Genomic DNA, 16,665 nt, shown 5'->3' with positions numbered 1-16,665 from the left:
TGGGAGGATTGCTCTCCACTCGGTAGGATTTTTTCAAACTTAGGCGAGTCCCTGACTGCAGCTAAGTCTCTAAGTGGGAGAACTTAGGCGAGTACTGGACTGCAGCTAAGCCCCCAAGTGGGAGGATTGCTCTCCTCTCGGTAGGATTTCTTCAAACTTAGGCAAGTGCCTGACTGCAGCTAAGTCTCTAAGTGGGAGAACTTAGGCGAGTACTGGACTGCAGCTAAGCCCCCGAGTGGGAGGATTGCTCTCCACTCGTTAGGATTTTTTCAAACTTAGGCGGAACGGATTCATAGCTAAGTCACCCACTGGGGGATTTCGTATGCAAACAAAAGTGACAGCAATTATTGGAACACTCTTGTCTTTGGTAAAAATAAACTACAGAAATTTTTTCTTATTACATTTCGTCCAAGGGAGAACTCAAGTGTAAAAGGGGCGGAGCAGTTCCGCATTCCAAGCTCGTGGCTCGTCGATCTGGCGATCAACATTGTAGAGGTGATATGCTCCATTGTGGAGGACTCTGGTGATGATGAAGGGGCCTTCCCAAGTAGGAGCAAGTTTGTGTGGTTTCTGTTGATCCACTCGGAGGACCAAATCTCCTTCCTGGAAGGCTCGGCTCTTCACATTTCTGGCATGGAATCTACGCAAGTCTTGCTGATAGATGGTCGATCTAATCATAGCCATTTCCCTCTCCTCCTCTAGGAGGTCGACTGCTTCTTGCCGGGCTTGCTCTGCTTAGTCTTTGTTATAAAGCTTGACTCTGGGGGCGTTGTGAAGCAGATCACTCGGCAGGACGGCTTCGGCTCCATAAACCAGAAAGAATGGCGTTCTTCCGGTCGACCGGTTTGGGGTGGTCCTCAGCCCCCACAAAACTGACGGAAGTTTGTCGACCCAAGTGCCTGCTGTGTGCTTGAGATCACGCATCAGTCGAGGCTTCAGTCCTTTGAGAATCAGACCATTTGCTCTTTCAGCTTGTCCATTCGACCGAGGATGCGCGACCGACGCGTAGTCGACTCGTGTGCCTTGAGAGGCGCAAAAAGCTCTGAACTTGTCTGAATCGAAGTTTGACCCATTGTCAGTGATGATGCTATGCGGGACCCCATATCTGAATATCAACTCTCTGATAAAACCGATAGCAGTGTTGGCATCAAGATTTTTGATAGGCTTGGCTTCAATCCATTGGGTGAACTTGTCGACTGCCACAAGCACATGCGTGAATCCGCTCCTGCCTGTTCTCAGTGGACCAACCATGTCCAGTCCCCAGACAGCAAAGGACCAGACGAGTGGAATGGTCTTCAGGGCTGATGCAGGCTTGTGTGACATGTTAGAGTAGAACTGGCAGCCTCCACACTTGTCGACTATCTCTTTTGCCATCTCATTTGCTCTTGGCCAGTAAAATCCCGCTCGGTATGCTTTAGCCACAATGGTCCAAGAGGACGCATGGTGACCACAGGTCCCCGAGTGGATATCATCAAGGATTATCTGACCCTCTTCTGGTGTTATGCACTTCTGACCGATTCCAGTCGCGCTTTCCCTATACAACTATCCCTTTATGACTGTGAAGGCCTTGGATCGGCGGATGATCTGTCAAGCCTCTTCCTCATCCTCCGGGAGTTCTTTCCTCAAGATATACGCGATGTATGATATCGTCCAGTCGGGAGTGATAGCCAAGACCTCCATGACAAAGTCGACCACAGCAGGAATTTCGACTTTAGTCGGATCTGTGGCACTTTTCGGTTGCGGGGCTTCTTCTGTGAAAGGATCCTCCTGGACTGACGGCGAGCGGATGTGCTCCAAAAACACATTGCTGGGAATGGCTTCTCTCTTGGAGCCTATCTTTGCCAGATCATCAGCTGCCTGATTTTTCAGTCGGGGGATATTATGAAGCTCTAACCCCTCGAATTTCTTTTCTAGCTTTCTTACTGCATTGCAGTAGCCAGTCATAGCCGGGCTTCTGACGTCCCACTCCTTCATCACCTGATTAACCACCAAATCTGAGTCGCCGTAGACCATGAGGCGCCGGACGCCGAGTGAAATGGCCATGCGCAACCCATACAAGAGTGGTTCATATTCTGCTTCATTATTGGAGGAATCGAAGTGAATCTGCAGAACATATCTGAGCTTATCTCCTCGGGGGGAGACCAATACTACCCCAGCACCGGAACCATTCAGCATCTTAGATCCATCGAAGAACATGGTCCAGTGCTCCGAGTGAACTTGGGTCGGAAGCTGCTGTTCAATCCACTCGGCGACGAAATCTGCAATTGCTTGGGACTTGATAGCCTTCTTTGCTTCAAACTTGATATCTAGGGGAAGGAGTTCAATCGCCCACTTCGCCACTCAACCAGTTGCATCTCTGTTATGAAAAATCTCTAACAGTGGAGCGTCGCTGACGACTGTAATGGAATGGTCAGAGAAGTAGTGTGCAACCTTCTTCGTGGTCATGTAAATCCCATATACAAGCTTCTGGTAATGGGGATATCTTTGCTTCGAAGGAGTCAAAACTTCAGACACATAATATGCTGGGCGCTGAACTCTGAAGGCCTTTCCTTCTTCTTCCCGCTCGACCGTAAGTACTGTACTGACAACTTGTCCCGTGGCCGCAATGTAAAGCAGCAGAGGCTCTTTACTGATTGGGGCAGCAAGCACCAGCTGGGTGGAGGGGCAGAGCTTTGAGCTCTTCGAACGCTGCATCAGCTTCCGGAGTCCACTCGAACTTGTTAGACTTCTTCATCAGTTGGTAAAGAGGCAATGCCTTTTCACCAAGACGAGAAATGAATCGACTTAGAGCGGCCAAGCAACCTGTAAGCTTCTGGACATCGTGTACACGCACAGGGCGCTTCATCCGGAGTATGGTGCCAACTTTCTCGGGATTGGCGTCGATTCCTCGTTCGGAAACGAGGAAACCGAGTAACTTTCCACCTGGAACTCCGAATGTGCACTTTGATGGATTGAGTTTGATATCATATCTCCTGAGGTTAGCAAAGGTTTCGGCGAGGTCAGTCAGTAGGTCAGAACCTTTCCGTGACTTAACCACAATATCATCCATGTATGCTTCTATGTTCCGACTGATCTGAGTGAGCAAACACTTCTGAATCATCCTCATGAACGTGGCTCCAACATTCTTGAGGCCGAAGGGCATGGTGATGTAACAGAAGCACCCGAATGGGGTGATGAAAGCCGTTTTGATCTCGTCGGGTCCATACAGACGGATCTGATGGTACCTTGAATAAGCATCTAGAAAAGACAAACGCTCACACCCCGCGGTTGAGTCGACTACCTGGTCGATGCAGGGGAGGGGGAAATGATCTTTCGGGCATGCCCGATTGATATGTTTAAAGTCAATGCACATGCGAAGTGACTTGTCCTTCTTGGGGACCATGACAACATTGGCGAGCCACTCGGAGTGGTAAATCTCTCGGATGAACTCCGCTTCTAAGAGCCGAGCCACCTCCTCGCCAATAGCTTTCCTTTTCTGGACGGCGGACCGTAGAAGATGTTCTTTCACAGGCTTGAACTTCGGGTCGACTCGTAGACGGTGCTCAGCCAGCCCCCTGGGAACTCCAGGCATGTTAGAAGGCTTCCATGCGAAGATGTCCCAGTTCTCACGGAGGAACTGGATGAGCGCTTCTTCCTATTTGGAGTCGAGCGTCGTTGAGATGTGAGTCGGAGCAGCATCGGGATCGGTCGGGTGAACGTGAACTGGCTTAGTTTCACTGGACGACTGAAAAGCAGATTCTGAAGCAGGCTTCTTGGCTCGTAGCAATTCACTCGGATCAGCAGTCTTCTGGTACTCTTGCAGCTCAACAACTGCCATCTGAGCGTCAGCAAACTTTGATCCTTTCTGAAAACACTCCTCTGCTTTCTTCCGATTGCCTGTAACGGTGATCACACCTCTGGGGCCGGGCATCTTCAACTTGAGATACATGTAGCACAGTCGAGACATGAAGCGTGCATAAGCTGGCCGGCCCAGAATAGCATGATAAGCACTTTGGAATTCCACAACCTCAAATGTCAACTTTTCCTTGCGGTAATTCTTTGAATCACCGAAAACCACATCGAGAGCAATCTGGCCGAGTGACTCGGCTTTATTTCTAGGAATGACTCCATGGAAACTCATGTTGCTGGCGCTGAGCCTGGACATCGGAATGCCCATCCCTTTCAATGTTTCAGCATACAATATGTTCAGGCCACTGCCACCATCCATCAGGACTTTGGTCAGTCGAGTGCCTTCGACAACTGGGTCGACCACCAAAGCTTGCCTCCCAGGGGTGGCAATGTGCGTAGGGTGATCGGACTGGTCGAATGTGATGGCAGTCTGAGACCACTTCAGATAACTGGGTGTTGCCGGAGCAACCATATTCACCTCATGGTTAATGACTTTCAGTCGACTTTTGCTTTCGACATCAGCAAAAATCATCAGGGTGGAATTAATTTGGGGGTATCCATCGTCACTATCTTCCTTGTCCTCAACTCTGTCCGACTCTTTTTCCTTATCTTTGGACTGTTTGCCCTGAAACTGCTGGATCAGGAGCCGACACTGTCGAGTGGTATGCTTTGGGTAAATAAAATTACCCTCTTCATCTTTCTTGGTGTGGATGTGACATGGCAGATCCAAAACATCATTTCCATCTTGATCCTTGACTTTCTTTGGCTTCCAAGGGCCTTTGGGTTTTCCCTTGGAATTTCCCTGGGTTGCGGCCAGGGCCTCCCCAGGGGCGGCTGGCTCGGCCTTCCGCTTCTGTTTCCGACTGGAATTGCCTTCGGTTTCCTGGGCGACTGCTTTCTGCTTGCCACTCCGGAGTCGATCTTCATCTTCTCCGTTAGCGTATTTGGTGGCAATTTCCATCATCCGATTCAGGGACATTTCTCCGGTCCGACCGAACTTCAGGTTCAACTCTCTGTTCTTGACGCCTTCTTTAAAGGCACAAACTGCTTGGTGATCCGGTACGTTCTCAACTATGTGATGCAAAGTGATCCACCTCTGGATCTAATCCCTTAGAGTTTCACTCGGTTTCTGCACGCCAAGACCGCAATTCTGTAAGGCCTGCGGGTCGCTTGCATGTTCCCTCAAAGGTTGTGACAAACACTCGAGAGAGAGATCCTCCCAAGTGTAGATGCTGCTGGGTGCTAACTGATTCAGCCACGCTCTGGCCGAGCCCTCTAACAGGAGAGGCAAATGCTTCATGGCCACCTCATCATTGCCACCGCCAATCTGTACAGCCACTCGGTAATCTTCGAGCCAAGTGTCAGTCTTAGACTCACCGGTGAACTTGCTGACTCCAGTCACCAACCGAAAGTTGGGAGGAATCACTGCGGCCCTGATGGCTCGACTGAAACACTCTGGCCCCAAAACACGTACTCTGCTGCTGGCAGGCGCATCTCTGTTGTGACCTTCCCGATGAGCCCTGTTCCTGTCAACCAAACCTTGAACGAGGATAGATCTCGCGTCAAAGCCTGGGTCCCTGGGGTCGACTGGAATCCTCTGCCCAACACTATGAGGGCGCCTGTCATCTCGATGTCGAGGCGCATATGACCCACTCCTCGGGGAAGGGGTTGGCACTCGAGGCCGATCATCACGATCGGATCGGTGATCATACTGCTCATTCCTTCTGTACTGATCATGTCGGTCACCATGTCCCTCACGCCTCGGGGGCGACCTCGGGCTGTGAGCCGACTGGACTGTATCTGTTGCAACGGATCGACTGTGGATCCTATTCCGCGACTGAGAAACAGCGGAATTCTGGTTTCCTGCCGCCCGGAGCAACGCCCTGATCTGCAACAAGCCCCTGCCAGCCTCCGATTGGGAGGGCTAAATCGATTCTGCTATATGAGCCGCGGCTGCCAAATTCTGAACTGGGGTCCGATATACCTGCGTAGGCGGGAAGAGCTGACGTCGACTGGACTCGGGAGCTTGCTGTCGTCGACTGGGCTCAGGAGCTCGCTGACGCGCTTGCTCGTCGAGTACTCGCTGTAGGTTTTCCAATCGAGTGCGCTCGGCCAGGTTAGCCAAGCACGCGTCCTCCAAGGCCCGGGCCTCGGGGGTTTCTCCGACAATAGGAGTGTGGAGTGCGTCCATGTTCCGGCGGCGAAGCTCCTCTCGCTGCAATGACGTGAGAGGTTCAGGGAGATACTCATCGTGGGGATGCGACGGGTTGCCCCCGCCCGCGCCTCCATCAGCGCGAGGGAAACCAGGAGCACTGTGTATTCCATCGACCGCCAGAACCTCAGCCGCTGGGTCGCTGCTGTCGCACTCGGATGAGGCCTCCGCGGAGCCAGTTGATAGGTCGAACAGGCCGTAGAGGGATTCGTCGGGCTCGATTGCCGCGACTTGTGGGGCTGCCGACTGGCGGGCCACGGCATGCCTCACCCACCTCTAATGTCTCGACCGGCCGGAGTGCTTGCGCTGGTGGGAGACAGGGCGGGAAGATGACACGGGAGCCGACCGATACTGGGTCGACGACTGCCGCAGGAGGACGCCACGAACGCATGCGCGGAAGTGCGTCGCACCGTGGACGGGGAGCGCGTCGATGTCGAGTGGTGCCTCCTGAAGCCATGCGGAGTCGTCGGCGATGAACATGAGCGCGCCGAGGCGGATCTCGCGGCCCTTCACCAAAACTCCGCATGAAACCATGATCAAAGGGGTCGGAAAGATCGCAACTTCTCCAATCAGGCGCTAAGATTCCTGCCCCACGGTGGGCGCCAACTGTCGTGGTTCTAACTCTGACAGTGATGTAGGGGGATGTGTATGGAGAGGCTAGATCTTAGCTATTGGGAAGTTGTAAACACACCAAGATGTACGAGTTCAGGCCCTTCACGGAGGAAGTAACAGCCCTACGTCTCGGTGCCCGGAGGCGGTCGATTGGATTATAGGCATGTGAATAACAGAGGTGCGAACCCTTCATACTGGGGAGGGGGGTGGCTTATATAGAGTTCGCCGGCCCCCTCCTGCCCTCAGTAATGCAGGGTTTAAGGTACATTTAAGGTCGGGCGTTACTGGTAACGCCCCTAATAAAGTGCTATAATGGCCATAAAGACTACTTAACAGCTGACCGTTTGCCTGCGGAGTGACTATAGGTCTCCTGGCAGTCGAGTGGTTGGCTTCATGGTCGAGTGATAGCTTCTTGGTCGAGTGGGATACCTTCAAGTCGATTGAAAGGTGACTTCTTCTAGGGATGTCCTAGGGTAGGGCTCTTTGGACAGGTCCGTGCCCCTACCCTAGGTACATGGCTTCATCACATGGCGCTCAAGGATGGGGCCCGCACCTGGCTCCTGAATCTGGCTCCAGGCACGATCTCCTCCTGGGACGAGATGCGCACCCGCTTCATCGCCAACTTCCAAGGTACTCGTGACCGGCCACCCGCCGTGAGCGACATGTGCCGCATCAAGCAACAACCCGGGGAGACCATGCAAAAGTACATCCAGCGCTTCAACAACGCACGCCTCAAGATTCCCAAGGTGACTGAGGAGGCCATCATCTCAGCCTTCTCCGACGGCGTGCGTGATGTCAAGATGAAGGAGGAGCTGGCGATGCATGAAGACCTGTGCACTTCCTTGGAGCTGTTCAACTTGGCGACCAAGTGCGCCAGGGCTGAGGAAGGGCGTCTCTCCCTCCTCGAGCTGCCTGCCGCAGACCCAGAAGAGAAGAAGCCCAAGGCCAAGGACGTGAGGTGCAAGGGGGCTGCCGTGCTCGCGGTAGAACCAGACACCAAGCGGGGAAGAGATCAGCCCGAACCTTCCAAGGGCAGCCGGTACTGTGTGTACCACGACCTCCACACCCACAACACCAATGAATGTCAAGAGCTCCGAGCCGTGCAAGAAGGAAGGATCGGCCGTCGCCCCGACCGCGGTGACCGGGGCTACGGTCGAGCAGGAGGAAGGAACGCAGGATGCTGGGAAGACCGTGGCCCGCGTCAAGGGTGGCACGATCAACCTCGCGAGGATCGCTGGCAAGACCCGCCTCGCGAGGGAGACTGGATGGATCAGCCTCGCGAGGATCGCCCACATGGCAATGCAGGCCTCCCTCCGCTGCCGCCGCAGCCAAGGAGAAACGAGGACCGCCACCAAGACGAGGGGGCTGGGGGCTTCCAGGAGCCGCGCGCGATCGCCTGCTTCCTGGGCGGGGCTCAGGCCCCAGCCTCTCAATGCATCTTCAAGCAGTTCGCCCGCGAAGTGAATGCAGTCCTCCCCAGGCTTGAAGCCACGCGCCCTCTCAGGTGGTCGGTGTGCGCCATCATGTTCAGCTCAGCAGATCATCTCAAGTGTGCGGCTACAGCCGGAGTCCTCCCGATGCTTTGTTCCTCAATCATCAGCAACATGGTGGTCACCAGGACCCTCATCGATGGCGGGGCAGGGCTCACCGTCTTGTCCGTGGAAACATTCAACAATGTCCAAGTGCCCTACAGCCAGCTTCAGCCAACCAGGCCCTTCTCGGGAATCACCGACGGCTCCACGGTCCCGATTGGACAGGTCCGCCTCCCTATCACCTTCGGGGCACGCGACAACTACCGCACCGAGCACATCGACTTCGACGTCGCTCACATTCGCCTGCCATACAATGCCATCCTTGGGTACCCGGCGCTGGCCAAGTTCATGGCCGTAACTCACCACGGCTACAACGTCCTCAAGATGCCAGGAAGTGGCGGAGTCATTACGGTGCCCTGTGAAGAGAAGGACGCGGTGTGTTCCCTGGAACGAGCCTTTCAGTCCGTGTCACTGGAAGACCCGGATCGCGGAAGCAGGAGGCTTCCCGAGACCGCCCCCAAGAAGAGAAGACATTGTCCGGCCCGGTCCCTCAGGAGGCAGGCCCCTCTGGGCCCGTGCCTGCCCAGCGGGAACCTCCTTCCGTCGCATAGGAAAGTGCGCCCGGCGCCCTCCTCAGGCAGGGCTCGGGGGCTCTGCCCTGGAGGGCCACTGACCTGGCTAGGGTCACGAGGGAGGCGCTTGGGCAACACATGGAGGCTTGCTTCGAAGCACGTTTCCCTCAAGAAGGAGTAAGGCAAGGAGAGCCAGACCCTCAGGAGTTCGTCAGCAAGGCCATTCAGGAGCTACATGAGTCAAGGGTCATGAAAGGCGGCCGCCATCTACCCGCAGTGGCTCCCCATCCAGGCAAGGATGGTGGGCTGCGCGTCTGCATCGACATACCAGGGCTCAACCGAGTCGCCTCTCTGGAGCGCCTCTGGCCCTCGCGAGTGGGGTGCTGCGGAGGTCCACCCCACAGCTACGTTTGCATGCCTTACGGCTTGCCGAATGCGGTTGTCACGTACCAGCGCCTCATGAGGGGCATCATGGAGGCACAAGAGGCCAGGCGTTCCGTAGCCCTGGCGGAGATGGAGATGGCCCGCAGGGAGCCACCAGCGCCTCCGGAGCCTCCTGAGGCCCCTGGGCCCGGGGGCTCGTGAGGATCGGCTTCCGCAGCCCACCGAGTCTGCTACACCAACACCCCTTCGTCCTCAACGTCATCAGGTGAAATCTTTCAAGTTTTACTTCCAGCTGGGAGCGCCCCCCCAGGGCTGCATTATTCCCAGGCCGCGTGGGTCCGTCCCTGCGGCATGTATCCCTTTTATTTCATGTTGTTAGCTTACCTTGTTGGGGGCACCCCTCGGGCTGCATGATCCCCAAGTCGCTCAGGCCAGACCCAATGATGTCCGCCTTCCCAGCATCCATTTGAATGAATCCACTCCTTCGCGGCTAATGTGTTTGACCTAGTTGCCCACTCAACTAACGCCAACTCACGGAACTGCTGCCAAACGGCATGACGCTTGCGCATGGGTCCGTCCCTGCAACACCGACAAACCTGAATGGCTGAGCTCTAGCCGCGGCAGCCCCGCATGGCGCCACCTCGTCAAGCCTTCAGTGCCTAATCGCCCCTCGGAAGCAACCAACGGCTGAGTGTCAATTGTCATGGCAACCCCTTGTTTTTTCTATGATAGGTCTACAGGATCTCCTGAAGGAGCTGCGTCAGGCGAGACCCTTGCGGTGTCTCCTTCGCTCTCATCCGCGCGAACCGCTTGCACGTTAAAGGGGGGGTGCCTGAGCATCGCGATTCAGAGCTCCTACTGGCTCTCCAGCCCTCACCCTCTAGCCTTGTCCATGGCATTGCGACCTGGCATACCAGCGACGGCTGAGACTCGCTCGAGGGCCGGGACCCGAGGACGTAGAGCATAAAGTGGAGCAAAGGCGAGAGGGGAGGGACACGCGAGGACCTCGCCGAGCAACCTCGCGCCTGCCGATGCACGGACCCGATGACACACCATAGAACGACCCCTGATTCTCGAGATAAGTCACCACCCGGAAGCACCAGCTACCGTGGCATCACGCCCGCACCTAATGCAATCCCCTGTTAATGACGCCGCTCTCCTTTCTCACCAAGCGACGGCTGCTTGAGCGCCAAAGGGGACCTCCTAAGCATCGCGACTCAGGGGCTCTTACCGGACTCCGGGTCGCTCACCTCCTGGCCTTGACCACGGCATCGCGACCTGGCATACCAGCGATGGCTGAAGATGCCTTGGGACTGGGACCAGTCGGCACAGAGCACCAAGCCCTCGTGAGGTTCGAAAGGGAGGACAGAACTAAGACGGAATGAGCAACTCGCACAGTTCTACGACAAGGGTTGTATTAACAAAACAGGATCACAAGCACCTTACAAGCCCCCACGGGACGCGTCTTTGATTCCTCGCAGGGAACATATCCTAAAGGGACACTAACTACGCGTGCCCCTGCAGAAGACGCCATCATCAATAGTGGGCCGTCAAGCACCGGCGCCAACCCCATCCAGATCAGAGTCGGCGGCGTCCTAACGAGCCCGCCCTGCTCCAGGAGCGGCGCCGACTCGGGGGCTCGTAGCTGTCGTCGCTCGTCTCCGGAGTTGCGAAGAGCTCGCCGAAGTCGCTGGAACCTCCGACGCCACCACCGCCTGAGGAGCCGCCAAGGGAGCGGTCGGCGGGCCTAGTCCTCGCCGCAGCAGGGTCCCGACCACTTCTCCCGGGGCAGCACTCCAGCAGGCGCCCGTTCGCATCGAAGACCTTGAAGAACATCACCGAAGCACCGTTGTACTCCAAGTGGATCGCGAAGGCGCCTCTTGTCCTACAAACCCGAGCGATTTCGCTCCAGTCTCGATTCATGAAGACCTCGCCCGAGGCAACGACCGCGACCTCTGCCTCGGTCGCGAGGGTGCTGCAGCCGGCGTGCTGCAGCCAAAGCTCCAGGGGCTCCCCCCGCGGGACGATGGAGGCGAAGAAGGGAGGAAGGCGAATCCAAGACCGAGGAGGCATGGCGACATGGAGCACGAGCTCTCGGGAGGAGCCCTCGGTGTGGACCCCAGGGGGAACGACCCACACCTTCATGACCCGTCGGCACCGACGGCGGCGCCGCCCGTGGCGATCAGCATTAGCTCCTTCAGGGCCCTCGATGTGGGCATACAAGGGAAGCGGGAACCCCGGCGGTGCCCGCTCGCACCAAGGCCTCAGCACCACTTGATGGGCCCCCTTGTCCGGGCCACGGAGGACGAGCCATTTCTTCGGTGGGAGCGGGTCAGGTTCCTCTCGAGGAGCCTTTCCCTTCTCTACCGTTGAGAACCGGCGGATCGGAGCCATCACAGCAAGATGGAGCAAGGACCGGGAAGAAGGAGAAGCAAGGGGGGATGAACTGGAAGGGCGCACGCCGTTCCGTACTTATGGCCGGCGAAGGCCAACCGTCAACCTCCATGATCGCAGGTAATCATGACCCGCTTTGCATGCAGGGACTTTTCCAATCCGTGCAGTTGCTAAGGCGCCATGGGGAAGTGGAGACGCCCACGTCCAATCAACCGCCACGCGGCGCCCAAGGCCGCAGGCTGTTAGGGCCCGTGGCGCTTCGCTCTTGCCCTTCCGCCTCCCTGCACGGCCAAGTCCGGGCGCGCCTTGGGCCCGGGGGTTACTGTCGGCGTTCTGGGAACGGGGGTCCCCATACTTGCCTGCCTGCGGCCTGCGGCGTGGCTCAAAGGGGGGCCCAGCACGGCCCATCTTCACCAACACAGACCCAAGACCCTCGCGAGGGGCCAAGCCTCGTGAGGCGGACGACGCGGAGCTTCCTTAGGCACAGCCTCATCAGGCTGGCTCACGAGGAGGCGGAGAGATCAAGTCGGGGTACCTCACGAGGTGCCCGTGACGCAAGCCATGACGACCAAAGGCGCCAGGCAGGTGCCAGCCCGCGCAGCATCCTCCTTTCCTCTTTGATGCAAAGGGAGCAAGCGCGACCGCGGAGTACCGAGGCATCAGGAAAAGGTTGCCATTTCGGTGCAACAAGACCAAGACCAGGAGGACTACAAGACGGAGGTCATTGTGGAGCCCAAGACGGGGTCACCACCAGAGCTTTGTGCAGGCGAAGACTACTTTTGACAAGATAGCTGGTACTAGCTGTCCCCCTTCAAATTAGCCCGACATTGTTGGCTCCCTTCCCGCTCGATATTTGGGAAGAGGACCAAGGCCTCTATAAATAGGACCAACCACCCACAGAACGGGGGCAGAGAGAAAGAGAGGGAGGAGAAGAAGGACGAGATAAGGAAAAGAGAGAGAGAGAGAAGGGTGACTGAACTCCTCCCAGCAGGTCATCGCCCCAGCCAAGAGCACACCCTCGCGAGGCTGTTCTTCCTTGTATTGTTCATCATCATCAGCCCAAGAGGCAATCCACCACACCACACACTATAGTAGGGTATTACACCACAACGGTGGCCCGAACCAGTATAAACCCTAAGTCATTCGTGTTGTTCTTTCCATTGCTTAGATCTTAGCGAGGCGGAGGGGTGCAGGTAGGTAGGAGGCGAAATCTCTGCGTGCACCCCAGTGTTCAAACCTCAAGGGTCTGCCGAAAACCGAAATCCGACACGGTCGTCGCCCCCGGCTCTGAGGATGGCCTCCTCATACGCCAGCAGGAAAACCAACGGGTCCGCCGCGCCGTTGTAGCGCGGCGGCATCTCGGGCTTGAACTTGCACGACCACTGCACCTGTCGCATGGTGGGGGCCAAGGCCTGGAGCCCCCTGGCCCCAGCGCTGGCGCCTGCTGCCGGAGCGGGCGGCGCGTTGTCCGCCATGAGGACGGAACGCGGTGTTGGTGGAGAGCGGGTCGTCGGAAGGAAGAACACCGACGCACCCCTACCTGGCGCGCCAAATGTCGGATTTCGGGTTCCAGCAGACCCTTGAGGTTCGAACACTGGGGTGCGCATGGAGATCTCTCCCCTACCAATCTACGTCCGATCTTCTCGTGCGAACTAAACTGGAAACGATGAACAACACAAGAGACACGGGGTTTATACTGGTTCAGGCCACCATTGTGGTGTAATACCCTACTCCAGTGTGTGGTGTGGTGGATTGCCTCTGGGGCTGATGATGAACAGTACAAGGGAAGAACAGCCTCGCGAGAGGTGTTGTTGAGCTGGTGCGGTGTGTTCTACTTGGTCTCTGCTCGATGCCTCTACTCTGTGGTGGCTAACCCTATTCATAGAGGCCCTAGGCCTCTCCCCAAATAATTGAGCCGGAAGGGCGCCAACAATTCGCCATTTTGAAGGGGAACATCTGGTACAAGTTATCCTGACCAAAGGTGGTCTTCGGCTGCTAAAAGCGCTGGTTATGGCGCCGTCTTGGGCTCCATGGTGACCTCCATCTGGCCATTCGGCTGGTCTTGGTCTCGTTGCACCGGAATGGTAAGCTTTGCCTGATAACTTGGCCTGTGCTTGCCCCTTTTGCACCAAAGGGGAAACAAGGACTCTGCGCAGGCCGGCGCCCGCCTGGCCTTAATCGTCATGGCTTGCGTCACGGGATCCTTGTGAGGTACCCTTGCATTGATCTCTCCGCCTCCTCGCGAGCCTGCCTGATGAGGCCGCTCCTCAGGAAGCTTCATGTCGTCCGCCCCGCGAGGCTTGGCCCCTCGCAAGGGTCTTGAGCTTGAGCTGATGAAGATGGGCCGTGCTGGGCCCCCACTTGAGCCACGCCGCAGGCCGCAGGCAGGGAAGTCTGGGGACCCCCATTCCCAGAATGCCAACACCCCCAGCCGGTGCTTGCTGCGCTAATCAGCAAAGAGCCTTTACTACTTTACATTGCAGCCACTGGACAAGTTGTCAGTACAGTACTCACGGTCGAGCGGGAAGAAGAAGGAAAAGCTTATAAAGTTCAGCACCCAGTGTATTATCTCTCTAAAGTTTTGACTCCATCCAAGCAGAGATATCCACATTATCAGAAGCTTGTCCATGGAATATACATGACCATGAAAAAGGTTGCACACTATTTCACTAATCACTCCATTACAGTCGTCAGTGATGCACCATTATCTGAAATTCTGAACAGCAGAGATGCAACTGGTCGAGTGGCAAAATGGGCGATTGAACTCCTTCCATTGGATATCAAGTTTGAGGCAAAGAAAGCTATCAAGTCCCAAGCAATCACAGATTTCCTTGCCGAGTGGATCGAGCAACAACTGCCGACTCAAGTTCACTCGGAGCATTGGACCATGTTCTTCGATGGCTCCAAGATGCTAAATGGTTCCAGTGTTGGGGTAGTGTTGGTATCCCCCCATGGAGACAAGCTTAGCTATGTTCTCAAGATTCATTTTGATTCTTCCAACAATCAAGCTGAATATGAAGCACTTTTATACGGGTTGCATATGGCCATTTCACTCGGCGTCCGTCGCCTTATGGTCTATGGTGACTCGGATTTGGTGGTTAATCAAGTGATGAAAGAGAGGGATGTCAGGAGCCCAGCCATGACTGGTTATTGCAACGCAATAAGAAAGTTGGAAAAGAAGTTTTAAGGGTTGGAGCTTCACCATATACCCCGACTGAAAAATCAAGCTGCAGATGAATTGGCAAAGATAGGATCTAAGAGAGAGGCCATTCCCAGCAATGTGTTTTTGGAGCATATTCATTCACCTTCATTTCAGGAAGATCCTTTCACTGAAGAGCCCCCACAGCCTAAGAGCACCACAGATCCGACTAAAGTCAAAATCCCAGCCGTGGTCGACTTAGTCATGGAAGTTTTAGTTGTCACTCCCGACTGGACAGTGCCATAAGTTGCATACATTCTTAGGAAAGAACTTCCAGAGGAAGAAGAAGAGGCTCGACAGATCGTCCGACGATCTAAAGCCTTTACTATGATAAAAGGTCAGTTGTTTAGAGAAAGTGTAACTGGAGTCTGCCAGAAATGCATCACGCCAGAAGAAGGCCGAATGATCCTGTATGATATTCACTCGGGGACCTTTGGTCACCATGCGTCCTCTCAGACCATCGTGGCCAAAGCATACCAAGCCGGATTTTACTAGCCACATGCCAACGAGATGGCGAAAGAAATAGTAGACAAATGTGAAGGCTGTCAGTTTTACTCCAACATGTCCCATAAGCCTGCGTCAGCTCTGAAGACTATTCCACTCGTCTGGCCTTTCGCTGTCTGGGGATTGGATATGGTTGGACCTCGGAGGACTGGCAGGAGTGGATTTACCCATGTGCTGGTAGCAGTCGACAAGTTTACCAAATGGATTGAAGCCAAGCCCATTAAAACATTGAAGTAAGTACAACTATAAGTTTCATCAGAGAACTGACATTCAGATATGGTGTTCTGCACAACATCATCACGGATAATGGGTTGAACTTCGACTCTAATGAGTTCAGAGCCTTTTGTGCTTCCCAAGGCATGAGGGTTGATTACGCTTCAGTCGCCCATCCTCAGTCGAATGGGCAGGCTGAAAGAGCAAATGGATTGATTCTCAAAGGACTGAAACCTCGATTGATGCGTGACCTCAAGCATGCAGCAGCTGCCTGGGTCGATGAACTTCCATTAGTACTTTGGGGATTGAGGACAACTCCTAATTGGTCGACTGGACGAACTCCATTCTTCTTAGTCTATGGAGCTGAAGCTATACTCTTGAGTGATTTGCCTCACAATGCGCCCCGAGTCGAGCTCTTCTCAGAAGAAGAAGCGGAACAAGCATGGCAAGATGTAGTCGATCTCCTGGAAGAGGAAAGAGAGATGGCCTTGATTCGGTCGACCATTTATCAGCAAGACCTGCGTTGATTCCACGCCAGAAACATAAGGGGTCGGGCATTTCAGGAAGGAGACTTGGTTCTTCGAGTGGACCAGCAGAAGCCACACAAGCTCGCTCCTGCTTGGGAAGGCCCCTTCGTCATCACCAGAGTGCTCCACAACGGAGCATATCGTCTTTTCAATGTGGAACACAATAAAGACGAGCCACGTGCTTGGAATGCGGAGCTGCTCCGTCCCTTTTACTCTTAAGCATTCAGACTGTTGAGATGTAATAAGAAATACCTTTTTTGATTATCAAAGACATAATTTTTCAGTCTTTTGAATGATTGTTGTTCAATTTTTACATGTTCTAAATCCCCCAGTGGGTGCCTTAGCTGCGAATCCATTTTGCCTAAGTTAAAAAAATCCTATCGAGTGGTGAGCCAACCTCTCACTCGGGGGCTTAGCTGCGAATCCGTTTCGCCTAAGTTTAAAAAATCCTACCCAGTGTTGAGCCAGCCTCTCACTCGGGGGCTTAGCTACAGTCCAGTACTCGCCTAAGTTTGAAAAATCCTACTGAGTGGTGAGCCAGCCTCTTAGTCGGGGGCTTAGCTGCAGTCTAGTACTCGCCTAAGTTTGAAAAAATCCTACCGAGTGGTGAGCCAGCCTCTCACTCGGG

Source organism: Triticum dicoccoides, chromosome 2A (genome assembly GCF_002162155.2).
Source record: "Triticum dicoccoides isolate Atlit2015 ecotype Zavitan chromosome 2A, WEW_v2.0, whole genome shotgun sequence".
Taxonomy (NCBI): domain Eukaryota; kingdom Viridiplantae; phylum Streptophyta; class Magnoliopsida; order Poales; family Poaceae; genus Triticum; species Triticum dicoccoides.
Note: the sequence above shows the minus strand (reverse complement) of the source record.